General features: G+C 44.7%; 1 pseudogene; it reads left to right on the forward strand.

Annotated features, from left to right (window-relative positions):
• The first annotated feature begins 15,487 nt into the window (after positions 1–15,487).
• On the forward strand, positions 15,488–16,248 carry LOC112913714 (S-adenosylmethionine decarboxylase proenzyme-like; annotated as a pseudogene).
• Positions 16,249–16,476: the final 228 nt, after the last annotated feature.

The following is a 16,476-nucleotide window of genomic DNA, read 5'->3' on the forward strand; positions in this document are numbered from 1 at the left end:
TCTCTACATACAACGCGGGGCTCAAACTCACAACCCCTAGATCAAGGGTCACATGCTCTACTGACTGAACCAGCCAGGTGCCCCAAGGCACCACAATGTTTAAATGGCATAGCCTAGCTTGAGATCTTTGAGGTCTTCTATCTTAAAACCACCGGGCAGCCCGGGTGGCTCAGCAGTTTAGCACCTGCCTTCGGCCCAGGGCCTGATCCTGGAGACCTGGGATCAAGTCCCATATCATCGAGCTCCCTGCAAGGAGCCTGCTTCTCCCTCTGCCTGTGTCTCTGCCTCTCTCTCTCTCTCTCTCTCTCTGCCTCTCATGAATAAATAAATAAAATCTTAAAAAAAAAACAACTATCATTACATCTCATGTTGTCCAGCAGGCAGACAGTTGAAGTTTGTGCCCAGAGCAGAATAATTTACTGCTGGGCTCCAGCCTGGGCCTTATACCCATACCCATCTTCGGAAAGTTTGAGTCCAGTTTATAATTGAATTTGATGTTACTGGCACAACATAAAAGACCCCAAACACAAAGACAAGCTCACTAGGTGCAGCGTGCCTGGGGTAACTATCTCTCAGGAGGCTTTCTAGAAGTAATCTATGCTAGAGTGAGATTTTGAATTTTCTTAAATCATGACATGAAGGTCCACAGCCCACAAAGCAGCCAAGCTAAAATGTAGTTATGATAAACCACCTCTAAACTGGATTCAAAGAAGCATTTGAAGGGACCCACCGGCTTGTGTAATAATAAGGTCTAACACGGGACTGGAAGGTAAGCAGGGCTGCTGGAGAGTTCCAGAGGGAAAGAGAAGCCGGGGAATGAGAAGCATTCCTGCTGAGCCCAGGGCTGTCTGCATTTCTGGTGAGGATCCAAGGTCCTGCCTTGATTTTATTAAGGGAAAGGCGGGTTCCCTGCAGGTGCTGAAATGAATCAAACTGGAGTGAATTTTGAGATCCATGTGGAGCCTTGAGTGCTTTCGAGTCTCCTGAGCATCTATTAAAATGCAGACTCTGGCTCAGAAGGTGCCCATGGGGCCCTGCGACTTGACGGTGCATTTCTAACAAGCTCCCCGGGGATGCCCAGGCTGCTGGGCTTTAGAGCACGTTTGAGTAGGTTGGAGAGGAAGAGGTTTTTGTTCACAGCCCCTCCAGCACATCTGCAGGCAGGCAGGTTGCACTGTGTGGCCAACTGGCTTGCAAGTGGTTTCTGCTTGGCAGCTATTTTTCTGTGACTGTAGTGGCCTATATTTTACAAAGCTTGTCAGTGGCCAAGGGCAATTCTGGGGCTCTCACAGCCTAAATAAAATAGCCCTTAAGACCATTCCGCTCCTTTGCTGGGACTCCACGGATTGCCGGACAACCCACTCATCCTAATTCTTGAGCGGACACTAGACTCCAGTATGAAGAGTCAACCCTGCCAGCAGTTCTCTGGCTCTACACACATTAATCGATAGGCCCCGTGAATCAGTGTCTTGTGCCCTTGGGTAGCAGATTTCCTCATGACCATAGGTGAACTGATAACACGGAGTTTCTGAAACTGAACTAGGGGAATGACCTCCTGTGAGCTTCACTGAGTACTCCGGGGAAGAGCAGCTGGATAGCCAGTCCCCGCAGACTGCCCAGGGAGCCTCCCCGCCCGCAGACCCAGCCGGGGCTGGAGCAAGGGTAGGGTTTTTTTTAAATGATCCAACACCACCATCAATCCCTCTCCTTCAAACAAAACAAACAAAAACTCTTACTGAGAAACTAAAGGGAAGCAAATATTAAATCACTCCTCCCTGCCCCCCTCCGGCCCGTTCACACACTCACAAGAAATGGAGCAGACCACAAAGTATGCATTTGGCAACCTAATTTTGGAGTCTAGTTAAAGGCTGGCCGAGTAGGGCACCAGCCTTGACCTGCCTCCTTTTCTTCACCTCTCTGAGTAGGAAAGAGGAAGGTGGCTTCTGGCCAGGGCACTCATACTTGGAACTGCAGATGGCTGGGCCTGGCACGGCGCAGGGGCACTGTTGGTCCTTGCCTGGGAACCTGCTCTCAAGACTAGCCTTTCTGCCTGGGGTAGCCTCGACCTAAGGCGGCCCAGGCCCACCAGGCCCCTCAGACGCCGAGCCCGCAGACACCGCTTCAGGCTGTCTGGAATCTCGGTGCAGCAGCTCCTGGGAGGCCGGCCCTTGCCCTGACCCACTTCTCTCTGGCGTCACAGCCCCAACCCAGCATTCCTCCTGGGTGCCGGGAGGCACCGATCTGGGCTCCTCTGCGTGGTATCAGCTGCGTCTGCAAGAGAGACTGTGTTGCCTCGTCCTGTGTCTGAGCCTGAGCCTGCTCTGGGGCCATCTGTCCGGTCCTTATTCCCTGTCTGGAGGATGCTTCTGGTTTCCACGTGGTCACAGAATAGAACCAGTCTGTGAAGCAGTGAGCCTTTATGGTTCCTGTTCCCGCTCGTCTCCTCCTATTGATGACGTATTAATGAACGTTTATGGAGGATGTGCTGTGGGCCAGGCCCTGTGCAGAGCCCCGGCGACAAACAGATGCCTCAGCATGCCTCCCTGGAGCTCCCGCTGGTCACTCACCCGTCTCAGGGAGCCTATTATTGCATTTCTACAGCATTAAAGCCTTTGCAACATTCCAAGAAGCATCCTTGTTTCCTGTTTGGTTATCACTTAAAGCAGACCAATGGCCATTACAATGGATCTATAGCAGTGCTTCATCGTTATCTAATTTCTTCTTCTTCTTTTTTTTTAAGATTTTATTTATTTATTCATGAGAGACACAGAGAGAGGCCGTGACACAGGCAGAGGGAGAAGTAGGCTCCCTGTGGGGAGCCCAATGCGGGACTGGATCCCAGGAGCCTAAGGCAGGTGCTCAACCACTGAGCCACCCAGGTGCCCCTCATTATCTAATTCCTAAGAGGTCTTATAAAAACAAGCTGGTTAATAGATATGCAAATGCTGTGAATTATCTGAGAGAAGGTGTGTGATGAGTTGAAAGTCAGGTACCCACACTCTCCCACCTGGGTCTCTGCAATGAGGCTCCTTCTGCCCACTGTACAAATACCAGTTTGTGTCTCCTCTCTCTAAGCTCCAGATCTTTATTCCCAGGTGCCCAAGGACACCTCCACCTGGATAACCCCCTCAAATTCAACCGGCATCCTCCACCCCTGCCTCCTGTCTTCCCTGCTCTGGGACACTCACTGGGTTTTACAGATTTGGGAGACGTCCTGACAGCTGTGGGGATTCTCCCCAGAGCCACCTGATGGGTGCTCCATTAATGTTTATGGGTGGAGCTTTGGCATCTGTCTGTTCCTGAGCTCAGACAAAGCCAGCTTGTCCATGGATAATTTTTCCAAACCAGTCGGCCTGAAGAAGAGATGATCACAAAGTGGGAGCTGCAGGTGACTCGCACAGAACAGATTCTCGAATCTCCGTCTTTGTTTTTGTTCTTCCTCAGAGCTCACTCTTGAGAGAGTTTCAAGTTTCCCCAAGGAAGGAAAGGAGATACTGACACATCCCGCTTGGAGATCTCAGCCTGTGTCCCAAATCTCTGGCCCCGAGGGAGAGAGCAAGGGTCTCACCGTGGATACGTGGCCTATGTTGAGAGAGGGTTTCTCTCAGCAGAGCAGCAGGCTAAGCTGTGTGCGGAGGCCGAGACACACTAAACAGAACTGTGTCTCTGGAAGTATGTTGACGTGTACGTTAGTGTGTAGAAAACAGTCAAGAGGGAGACACCACACTACCTCCACACTACCAGACACACACTTCTACCAATAATAGGGGAAACTGAGAGTGGAAGCTATCCAGGAACACTGTACTGTACTGTCTTTATCATGTTTCTACGAATCTAAAACTGTCCTAAAAAATAAAGTCTAGGGTTGCCTGGATGGCTCAGTCGGTGAAGCGTTGACTCTGGGCCTCAGCTTGGGTCTTTTTTTTTTTTTTTTTTTAAAGATTTTATTTATTTATCTGAGAGAGCAAGAGAACAAGGTGGGGGGGGAGAACAGAGGAAGAAGCAGACTCCCCACTGAGCAGGGAGCCTGATGCGGGGCTCCATCCCAAGACCCTTGAGATCATGGCCTGAGCTGAAGGCAGACACTTAACCCATTGAGCCACCCAGGTGCCCTGGGGTCCCAGTTTGGGTCCTGACAGGGTTATGAATTCAAGCTCTGCATTGTTCTCTATGCTGGGCATGAAGCATACTATAAATGAATAAATGAATAAATAAATAAATAAAGTCTATTTGAAAAGGAAAAAGATTAGGGAAAAAAAAAACAAATGAAAAAGCAGACTGTGGGCAGCCCGGGTGGCTCAGCGGTTTAGCACCTGCCTTTGGCCCGGGTTGTGATCCTGGAGTCTCGGGATCGAGTCCCATATCAGGCTCCCTGCATGGAGCCTGCTTCTCCCTCTGCCTGTATCTCTCTGTCTCTCAAGAATAAATAAAGTCTTAAAAAAAAAAAAAAAGAAAGAAAAAGCAGACTGTTAAAAGTTCAGAAGTTGCATAATAAATGCAAAAGCTGCAACTCAAGGCAAAATATGCTTGCCAGGGAGCTATTGACAAAGACTAGTGGGGGTCAGAGGCAGGGAGATTGGCCACAGACATCCAGGGGAGCTCCTGGAAGAAATGAGGCCTGGGGAATCCAGAAGGTTCCATCTGGGCAGACTGAGCACTTTGATACCCCCCTGCCTAAGCATAGAACGTGTTCAAGAGCCCACAGAAAAAAAGAAGGTACCTTGGAACCAAACAAACCCGGAGTGGAATCTCAACTTAAGCTAAATGTCTTAGAGATACTTCTCTCTAAAGTATCTTTAAATTCTCTAAACCTCTAAATCATCTCTTATCTGTAAAATGTGAGTAACGGTGCTTACCGTACAGGTTTGCATGAAATAATGAAGTGCAGTGTTTAGGACAGGTGTGGGCACCTATTAGTGTGTTAGCTGTTGCGGATGCTGCTGTCAAAACTTCAGGTCTCAATGATTCCTAGACTAACTGAAGACCCGGGTTCTTCTCTCCAAGCTTCTCACTCTCAGCTTCCATTCAGGTCAGACCCCAGTTGTTCTCCCCTCCTGACTTTCTAGACTGACTTCCTGTCTCTTTCTTCTTCTCTACCCGCTCTGGTTCAAGCACAGGGGCCTCTCCACCAGGGGGATCACCCACCCCTGTCATGGGCTCCTTCCTTGTTCCCCAGATAAGTTCTTATTCTTTTCATCTCTCCCATCACTGGTCATCCTGACCCCCTTTCCCCAAACTTGTCCTAATACCTGTCAGTCCCACCGAGTGCCACTAAAGCCAGGACTCCCCATGCCATATTTATTTGCCCCTGTATTTAAGATACACCTCTAATTGGAATTCAAAGATAATAAAAAAGGGACCAATTTACCCTAAGACATTCAACCCAAATGTATACTTTTTCTCCTATAAACAGCAAAATCAAAAGGGATAGCTAAGGCATTTTTGAAAATAGGCATATATTATCTGTAGTCCCCTATAGCATTGAACTATCAGGATTATTGGGAAAGGGTGCAAAATATACATGGCCTGGGGGAAATGTCACACAAGAGAATGAGATTATCAGTTCAGTGAGGAAAGAACTTTTCTCCTCTCTGACTATAGCCCTTTACTGTTAACAGAATGAGATGTCCTTGGACATCTGGTGTTTATAAGGTTAGCCATTGGCTGAGAGATTGATAAAATGAATTAAAGGGTCCATACCTCCCAGGCACACAGCTTTTGATCCACCAAAGCAGCAAAGAGCAAGATTAATAGAGGGCCATAAATTTAAATTTGGAGACTTTTTAGCTGAAAAGTCCTCTGTCATAATGTGTAAGAATTTTCATTTGTTGCTGGTGGGAATACAAAATGGTAGAGCTGCTCTGGAAGACAGATTGGCAGTTTCTTATAAAGTTAAAAATAGTCTTTCTTGCTATTCAATCCCAGCAGTCACACTCATAGGCATTTATTAAACAGCTTTGAAAACTTATGTACACAAAAATCTACACAGGAATGTTTAGAGCAGATTTATTCATGATCTGCAGTAACTGGAACAACAAAGATAGTCCTCAAAAGGTGAAAGTATGAGAAAAAAAAAACAACTATGGTACATCCATACAATAGAATACCACTCAGCAATAAAAAGAAATGAGCTATTGATTCCTGCAACAACATAGAAAATATTGCTAAATGAAATGCATATTGCTAAGTGAACAGAGCCAACCTTCAAAGGCGATTCCATTTCAAAACATTCTGAAAAATTTTATAGTATAGAACTATAAAATATAACAGTAGTTGCTAAGGGTTTGGGGGGGTAGAGAAGGTTGAAGAGGTGAATTGTGTTTTAGGACAACAAAACTATTCTGTATGTTACATGAGACTAGGCATTTTTCAAATAAATATATTTATTCATCAGAGACACAGAGAGAGAGGCAGAGACACAGGCAGAGGGAGAAGCAGGCTCCATGCAGGGAGCCCGATGTGGGACTTGATCCCAGAACTCCAGATCACATCCTGAGCCAAAGGTGGATGCTCAACTGCTGAGCCACCCAGACATCCCAAATAAATAAAATAAAATAAAAAATTCCCATAAATAAAAGCTCAGGCCTAGATAGCTTCACAGGTGAATTATAACAAATATTTAAAGAATGAATAGCAATTCTTTACAAACTCTTCCAAAAAATAAAAGTGGAGGAACACCTTCCAACTCACTCTATGAGGTTAGTCTTACCCTGATACCAGAATCAAAGACTTTACAAGAACAAAACAGAGCAATGTCTCTTATGAATATAGATGTACAAATTCTCAACAAAATACTTGAAAACTGAAACCAGCAACATGTGAAAAGGACTCTACACTATGACCAAGCAGGATTTTTCCCAGGAGTGCAAGCTTGGTTTAACATCTAAAAATCGGTGAATATTATATACCGTAATGATAGCATAAAGGACCAAACTCACATGATCATCTCAATAGATGTAGAAAAAGCATTTGGCAAAATCTAGCCCTTTCATTATAAAAACACTCAAAAAACAAAAAGAAACTACCTCAACCTGATAAAGAACATTTACAAAAAACCCACAGCTAACATCATACGTAGTGGAGAGATGCTGAATGCTTTCCCCTAAGATCAGGAACAAGACAAAGATGCCCATTCTCACTACTTCTATTCAACATAATGCAACTAGGCAAGAAAAAACTAATAAATAAAAAGTACCCAGATTGGAACGGAAGAAGTGAAACTATGTCTATTTGCAGATAATAACATTTTGTATGTAGAAAATCCTAATGAATTCACTAAAAAACTATTAGTATTTACATGTATATTTCTTAGTTCTGTCCACTGAGAGGGCCCAGAAGCAAGAACACGCAGGTACAATGAGCATCCCTAGTGCCCAGATCTTGGTTTCTAATACCATTCCCCAATAGAAAGAAAGTAGGCTTCTTGTGGAAATGTCTGGGAAGGGAATATACGACATAAATAGGGAGCGTTTTCTAGTGCGGAAAGTAAGGAAGTGCTCAAAGAAAACCTACAAGGATATGTCCATGGCACAGGAGCCAACTGAAGGAGCTTCCAAGAGCCAAAATTGGAACAATGTTAGCAACAAAACGAACAGCATAATACTGGATTATGACTCAAAGTATAAAATACATATCCATGAGACGCCTGGTGCCTCAGCGGTGGAGCATCTGCCTTCAGCTCAGGCATGATCCTGGGGTCCCAGGATCGAGTCCCACATCGGGCTCCCTGCATAGAGCCTGCTCCTCCCTCTGCCTGTGTCTCTGCCTCTCTCTGTGTCTCTCTTGAATAAATGAATAAAATCTTAAAAAAAAAAAAAAATCCATGAGATCCTATTACTGAAATCAATAAATTATTGACTAAATAAATAAGTAGAAAAAAGTCAGATCTCCTATACAGAAGAATTCCAAACAATATATGTAGATGGTATTTCATTAAGGAATTGGAGCGTGACTTCCTACCCTTAAAGTATTGGCTGTGTATAGTGACCTTTTTCAAAAGAATATGGTATGGGGTGGGGGGAGGAAACTTTACAAATAGTACCTCAACTAGGTGATCAAGGTCAATACCCACAGTGATAAGTCATGTTGATATTACCATTGATATGATGTGATAAGATGGCTCTTTACTTCTGTGGTTATCCTCCCCCAAACCCATCACCCCAGTCTAATGATGAGGAAAATATCAGATGAATCCCAATTGAAAGACATTCTACAAGATACTTAACCAGGACTTCTCAATACTATTAAGTCCACCAAAACCAAGAAAAGTCTCAGAAACTCTTATATTCTAGAGGAGTCTAACAAGACATGATCTTCGCATGTAATGTGGTCTCCTGGATGACATCCTAAAACAGAAACGAAACATAAGTAAAAACAAAGAAATCCAAAATCAGTATGGACTTCAAGTAAGAGCAATGTGTTGGGGTGTCTGGCTGGTTCAGTTGGTAGAACAGCAGACTCTTGATCTTGGGGTTGTGAATTCAAGAGTCATGTAGGGCATAAAGCTTATTTATAAAAAATAATTTGTCTATGTTCAATAGTTTGATAAATGGTTTCTTTATGTACCACAATGTACCACAGCAACGTAAGATAACAGTAGGAAAAACTGGGTGTGAGGCAAATGGCAAGTCCCTGTATTATCCTTGTAACTTTCCTGTAAACCAAAAAACATTTTAAAGTATAAAGTTTATTTAAAAAAAAAAAAATATATATATGGGGGCGCCTGGGTGGCTCAGTTGGTTAAGCAGCTGCCTTTGGCTCAGGTCATGATTCTGGGGTCCTGGGATTGAGCCCTTCATTGTGCTTCTTGCTCAGTGCAGAGCCTGCTTCTCCCTCTCCCTCTGCAGCTCCCTCTGCTTGTGGTCTCTCTCTGTCTCTCTGACAGATAAATAAATAAAGTCTCTCTCTCTCTCTATATATATATATATATGTATGTATGTATGTATATATATATACATATATATATGGATGAAGGGGGCAAAAGGTATAAACTTCTAGTTATAAAATAAGTAAGTTCTGAGGACATAATGTGCAGCATGATGACTATAGTTAATAATAATAATTGAAAGTTGCTAAAAGATACACACATATACACATAGTTGTCGGTAAGGAATAGAAGAAAAAACTACCAAAAAGTTAATAGATAATTTTTGAAACTTTTCTTTTTCATTAAATATTCCTTAATGCATATGTATTACTTTGACCATTAAAAAATAAAAACCCTGTCATTTTCTCCCCAGCTTTGAGGTATAGCTAGCTGACAATTCAAAATTGTATATATTTAAGGAGTACAGTTTGATATACATGTGCAGTGAAATCATTACCATGATTAAGCTACTTAATCTCTCTCCTCCCATAGTTAGCATTTTCTTCTTCTTTTTCTTTTTTTTTAGATTTTATTCATTTATTCATGAGAGACACAGAGAGAGAGGCAGAGACACAGACAGAGGGAGACCCAGGCTCCCTGCCGGGAGCCCGATGTGGGACTCCGGGTCACGACCTGAGCTGAAGGCAGGTGCCCACCCACTGAGCCACCCAGGCGTCCACCCCCATTTTCTTCTTGTGGTGAGAATGGTCATGATCTACCCTCTCAGCAAATCTCAAGCATATAAAACATTCTTATTACTCATAGTCATATTGTTGTTCATAAGCTCTCCAGGGGTTATTCATCTTGCAGAACTGAAATTCTGTATCCCTTGACCAACATCTTCCCGTTTCCCTCCCCCATCACATTTTTTTAACCATGAAAAAAGAAAATGATTATTTATTCAAAAATAAACCCTGGCTTTCTCACGTCTATGTTATGTCCACTTTTATTACATAGTGAGAAGAACACCTCTCTCTCATGCCGATCACGGTGCAGATAATAGATTCCTGCAAATAGCTGATTCATGCTGAGCACATACAGTGTGTGCTGCGCTGCGTGTACATTGTGCCAGTCAATTCTCAAAACAAGCCGATGAGGTGGGCCCTTATGTAATCTTCATGCCCACTTACAGCTGGGAAAACTCAGAGTGGTTAGGAATTTGCCCAATTAGCAGATGCACAGCTAGAATTTGAATCCAGGTTGACTGACTCCAACGCCCACACTGGCCTGGCCTAGGATGTAGCACATGTGCTGAGGGCTGCCTGGTTGGCTAATACTCAATACCTGCGGGGCTTTCTGGCCCTCCACCCCGCCCCACAGCGCAACCACCGCCGAGCCTTGGGGCCGGAGTGGAGCCTTGCCTTCCCTCCTCAGCAGAAGGCCCCCTTCTTCCGAAGAGAGAGTGGGGAAGACACGGTCTCTGCACAATAGTCACGTCTGTGGGTGGCGCTCCCTGGACTTGTGCAACTTGTAGGTTTGGTGGTTGGCAGCACGGTCCATGAGAAGGGACTGCGGCCTCCAGCGAGCTGGGATGGGGCAGGGCAGGTGGACGCAGGCCCCCAGCCACGAAGTCACCCCATGCCCTCGGCATGTGTATGCAGTAGCAGCTTCCCTATGGCAAGGGGTCTAAGCCCGAGAGCAATCCCGTTTGGGAACCCTCAGGAGCACTGCGAATGCCAACTTTTTTTTTTTTTTTTTTTTTGAGAGAGAGAGGGCGGCTGTACCCGGATGAGAGTGGGGAGAGGCGGAGGCAAAGGGAGAAGCGGACCCCCACGGAGCAGGCCCCCAGGATGGAGACCTGAGCCCCAGGCAGGCGCTGACGCCACTGAGCCCCCAGGCGCCCGTGGGTGTCAGTTTAACAATGAGAAAGGGAACCCAGAGCTCCGCCGTGGGACCACACTGGAGCCCTCTCAAGGCTTCACCAAAGTCTTCTCCAGCCCCAGGCCGCGGCCCTCACTGAGGGACAATGAAAAGTCCCGGGAAACTCCATATACCCACTAAGCTGCTCGCAGCTGCCCTGAGGGAAGACCTTTCAACACGTCACACGCAGGGTCTGTCCTCTACGGCTCCGGGAATTTTTCTAGGGCTTCGGTACCAGAAAAGGCTGAACTTCGGATCAACTGGGTTGTTTTATTTCTGACAAAAATTTTGATGATTTTTTTATACTTAAGTGTAACATGCATATACTACAGTGCACAGCCCTGAAGTGTATGATTTTTTTTAAATGTTCGTACATACTAAAATCTGTATAATCAGCTCCTCTTTTACAACGCAGGGCATAGCCGGCACCCAGGAGCCTCCATCTGCCGCCTCTCGGGAGGTCACCCGCAAAGGTAACCGCTGTTCTGACTCCTTCCACCACAGGTTTGCTTCTACTGCAGAGGTGCTGCTGGGAACCTTGTTCCTAATTGTGTTTCTGTCTCTACTGCTGCCCCAGGAACTTAGAATCAATCCTGGAGCACTAGCCCAGGGACCCTGGGGCCTTCAGGACTTCAGGGCATGCTTTTTTTTTTTTAGATAGGGACCTACCCATCTGCTTACATCTTATTTCCCCTTCATCCTCAACAGGACAAATGGTTAAAGCAACAGCCGTGGAGGCAGTCCAACCTTCTGCATTTTGGTTCACCAACCGTGGGGCCTTAGGCCCCCTAACCTCTTTGCGAGCCGCTCTGAGTTAGCCTCTCTCCTACCGCCCTCCTCCTCTGCAGGTGTTCATCCCGAGGGCATCTTCGATAAACTTCCTGGGTACAAATCTCCCTCTTGATCTGCCTCCCAGACGCCCTACCTGCGACAATGGTCCTCATCTATAAGATAATATTATACCTACTTCACAGGGTTGTTCTGAGGATTAATAAAATACTACATTCGAGTCCCGCATCCGACTCCCCCCATGGAGCCTCCTTCTCCCTCTACCTGTGTCTCTACCTCTCTCTGTGTGTCTCTCATGGATAAACAGCCCAGCACACAGCCTAGGGGAAGACTAAATAAATGGTAGCTAATAGAAGAATGTAAAAGTTGTATTGACCTCCATCGCTACCTCAAATCCTCTTTTGAAATGATAAAGGGAAAAAAATTTAAAAAAAAAAAAAGAAATGATAAAGGGGTAAAACAAGTATAAAGAAAAACTCTAAGGTAGTCCAGACTTGACCCATGCAGCTCTGTGGGATATTCTTTTCCTATTGGAAAAAACAAAACAAAACAAAAAAACAGAGGTCATGGAAATGTAATTGGAAAAGTGCGTGATAGAATGGATTTAAGCCAAGAGAAGTCTCTCTCTGGAGATACCCAAGACTGAAGAGACCTGCCTCATGTCCTCCCCATGGAAAGGGTCACCCAGCTCCAGAGCTTCTCGTTCTAGGATTGGCTGAGGCCTTAGCGTCACCTGCAGCCCAGGCCAACCGCTCCTGACCCCGCTACCCTCCCTCCTCTGCAGGTGTCCTTAATGCCCGCCTGTGTGCCAACCTTCCTCTTGGTCTTCTTCTCAGACACCCTATCTGTGACAATTGTACGGTTTGATTATGAAACAGCCCCGACTCTGACAGTCTGCTGTATTTGTCTCTGCAATAGGCATGTACCTTTCTGGGGCCCCTGACAGGACACCATCTCCTCCAGACTTGGTAACCTGTAGAAAATGATCAAAGTTAGGGACTGGGAGAAAATATAAAAGTCCTAATGTTTCATCCACTCCTAAGCCAGTGAAAACAATGTTTTTTTTAAACAATCCCACAAACCACCAAAGAGGAACAATCCAAATCATACTTCTCAGAAGTATTTGTCATTAAACTTGCTTCACTCTGTAAGGCTCCTTAGTAAAAACCACGTTTTTGTTTTTGCCCTGAAGTCTCAAGTTAAGCAAAAAGGAAAAACCCACTGTTTGTGCTGAGTAAGAAAAGGGGCAAAAAATCTTCAAGACTAATCAAAATTTTAAGATTTTTAAAAATATTTTTAAAAACTATTTTTAAGTAATCTGTACACCCAACATGGGGCTTGAACTCACAACCCCGAGACCAAGAGTCATGCGCTCCTCCTACTGAGGGAGCCAGGTGGCCCAACAGTTTAAATTTTTTAATAATGAGTTCCTTAATGGAGTCCTAACAGGAGGGATTTAAGGAAAGAGGGAAACACAGAGGTGTCAAATTCCAGCTTGCAAAATGAAGCATGGCCCCTGAGAACACCAGGAGAAGTAATGCTGGTACTCCTGGGCACCTGGCAGCTCACTGGTTCAGCTGCACAGACTAGAAAGAATGCATGAAAGTCTATGGGACTCAGGGATGACTCTCCTACGTTTCTCTTTTTTCTTTTTTCTTTAGATTCAATTTGCCGGGATGCCTGGGTGGCTCAGCGGTGGAGCGGCCGCCTTCAGCCCAGGGCGTGACCCTGGGGTCCCGGGATCGAGTCCCACGTCGGGCTCCCTGCATGGAGCCTGCTTCTCCCTCTGCCTGTGTCTCTGCCTCTCTCTGTGTCTCTCATGAATAAATAAATAATATCTTTTAAAAAATAGATTCAATTTGCCAACATATAGTATAATACCCCAGTGCTCATCCCGTCAAGTGCCCTCCTCAGTGCCCATCACCAGTCACCCCATCCCCCACCCACCTCTTCTTCCACAACCCTTGGTTTGTTTCCCAGAGTTAGGAGTCTCTCGTGGTTCATCTCCCTCTCTTAATTTTTCCCATTCGGTTCCCTTCCTTTCCTTTATGGTCCCTTTCATTATTTCTTATATTCCCTGCATGAGTGAAACCATATGATGACTGTCCTTCTTCAACTGACTTATTTCACTCAGCATCATACCCTCCAGGTCCATCCACCTCGAAGTAAAAGGCAGGTATTCGTCCTTTCTGATCCTGAGGAATATTCCATCGTATCCATAGACCACATCTTCTTTATCCATCATCTGTTGATGGACACCGAGGCTCCTTCCACAGTTTGGCTATTGTGGACATTGCTGGTGTGAACATTGGGGTGCAGGTGTCCCAGCGTTTCACTACATCAATATCTTTGGGGTAAATACCCAGTAGTGCAATTGCTGGGTCATAGGGTAGCTCTATTTTTAACTTCTTGAGGAACCTCCACACTGTTTTCCAGGGTGGCTGCACCAGCTTGCATGCCCATCAACAGCGCAAGATGGTTCCCCTTTCTCCACATCCTCTCCAGCATTTGTTTTTACCGTCCTGCATTTCTAAGGAGAGTCCTCAGAAGTCCATGACACAGTTTATAAATGTGTACACATAAAGAGCCGACATGTCTTTAAATATGTATTTTACCACTTTTGGGTGGCCATAGTCATAATAATAGTAATTTAATCAGGAAAAATTTCCCAGTATGTATTATTGGGGTCCAGAGCAGTTGCTAAAAAGTGTGGAGCAGGTGAGAGAAGCTCTCTTCTCACTGGAAATGGCTATGTTTCCTCTGGTCCTGTCATCTGGATGGCCAGTTTTAGCTTTCTTTATTTTTAGAGACGCGTATGGTGTTGGATCTGTTGACCAAGCTCGTCATGATAATCTATTGTCAGATAAGAAACGTTCTGGATTTCCAACTGACATTATATGTGATAGACACCAATTTCGTGCATAAAACTACTCTAGTTATCGAGATCACATTGGTTTTATTTTGATATAACTTAATTTTATTATTTGCTTTGACTTCTACCAGAAGCAAATATTCGTTTACTCTTCCTGTATATGCTCCCCAGGGTGCTTACTCTTTAAGTTGGATGGCATATCAGCCATTCCTGTAAACTACATACTTTATTAAATATCAAAATAGGCTTACCTTTTCAAGAATTTGTTGCTAGCAGTGCCTCTACTTCAGTCTGTTTTTGTTGGTTATTTTTTTTTTAAAAAAACCTTCAGATTTATGCCCATAATTATATTTATTTGCCCACATAGGAAGATCCTTAGCACTCATCTTATCCCTCCCCTTATCCAGATGCATGGAACTGAGGTCCAGTGAGTTCCTTTGAAGACGGGGTAGTTGCTGGTGCAAGATTTTAGAAATATTGTAGTTGTTGGTAGGATTAATAGTGCCTACATTTTTCTCCTGATGATGATTTTTAAATAATAGAATCACCTTACATAGATAAAGCAGGACTCGGAATTTCACCAGGTGAAGCAAAGGTTGCAAACTCCATACAAAGAAAGGGTCCCTGTTGAGACAGAGGACCCTGGGGCTTCATGCTGAGAGACTGCCTTTCTGTCACTTGGAATTTAGTGCACTGCATTGATCATTGTTTGTTCTTTTTAAATTAGCATTCCTAATATCTGTCTATAGGGCACTCTGATGCATCCGTATCATGCATACTCTACAACTATTTAAGAACAAGGTGGGCTTTCACAGTAGGGCCAATGACATTAGCTAGCACTCACTCTACTCTCTCTAGAAGGGAAATAGAAGACTACAAGATGGACTGTATCTGCCTCTATTTCTAACAGACTCATGTTCAACTCTCACTCACAAAAAAAAATTTCAGGAAAATCTTATTAATCCTTTAAAAAACAGTATGTAAAATTATAGCAAAAAAAAAAAAAAAAAAGGAACCTGACCTTTAGTAACACAGTTGGAACAATCTGCAGCGGCGGGAGAATAAATTTAATTTAGTTGATTTTCTGTGGTTGGAGGTTGTTCGCTAGTCTCACGGTGATGGAAGCTGCACATTTTTTTGAAGGGACCGAGAAGCTGCTAGAGGTTTGGTTTTCCAGGCAGCAGCCCGACGCCGACCAAGGAGCAGGAGATCTTCGCACCATCCCGGGATCCGAGGGGGACATCCTTCTGTAAGGTGTGCATTGTCCAATCCTGAGCGTGACAAACTGACAAGCAGGAAGCTTATGCACTCAGCGAAAGTAGCATGTTTGTCTCCAAGAGACATTTCATTTTGAAGACATGTGGTACCAGCCTCTTGCTGAAAGCACTGGTTCCCCTGTTGAAACTTGCCAGGGATTACAGTGGGTTTGACTCAATTCAAAGCTTCTCGTATTCTCGCAAGAATTTTCTGGAAGTTTCTCACCAAGGGTATTCACACCTGAATTTCCAGGAAGAAATAGAATTTCTTAATGCAATTTCCCCAAATGGAGCAGCATATTGGGACGTATGAATTCTGAGTGTTGGTACTTGTCTGGTTTGGATTTCCCAGAGACTCGGGTAACCAGTCAGCCAGATCCAACCCCAGAAATTCCGCCCCAGCAGTGTGGGCCCAGTTCTACATAAAATATGGTGTTACCGTGAAGGCTATCACTTGTAAGAGTGGAATTCATGACCTGAGCCCAGGTTCTCTCATTGTTGCCATACTGTTCAATCCCCGGGGGTATTGGATGAATGGAATGAAATCGGATGGAACTTATTGGACTATTCACATCACTCCACAACCAGAATTTTCTTTTTTTTAAGATTTTATTTTATTTATTTATTCATGAGAGACACACAGAGAGAGGCAGAGACTTAGGCAGAGGGAGAAGCAGGCTCCATGCAGGGAGCCCGATGCGGGACTCGATCCTGGGACTCCAGGACCATGCCCTGAGCTAAAGGCAGATGCTCAATAACTGAGCCACCCAGGTGCTCCTTAAAAATAATTTCTGAAATGACACATGTTTCTGATAATGATTAGCTCTAGGTAG

This window comes from Vulpes vulpes, chromosome 1, assembly GCF_048418805.1.
Source record: "Vulpes vulpes isolate BD-2025 chromosome 1, VulVul3, whole genome shotgun sequence".
NCBI classification, from domain to species: Eukaryota; Metazoa; Chordata; class Mammalia; order Carnivora; family Canidae; genus Vulpes; species Vulpes vulpes.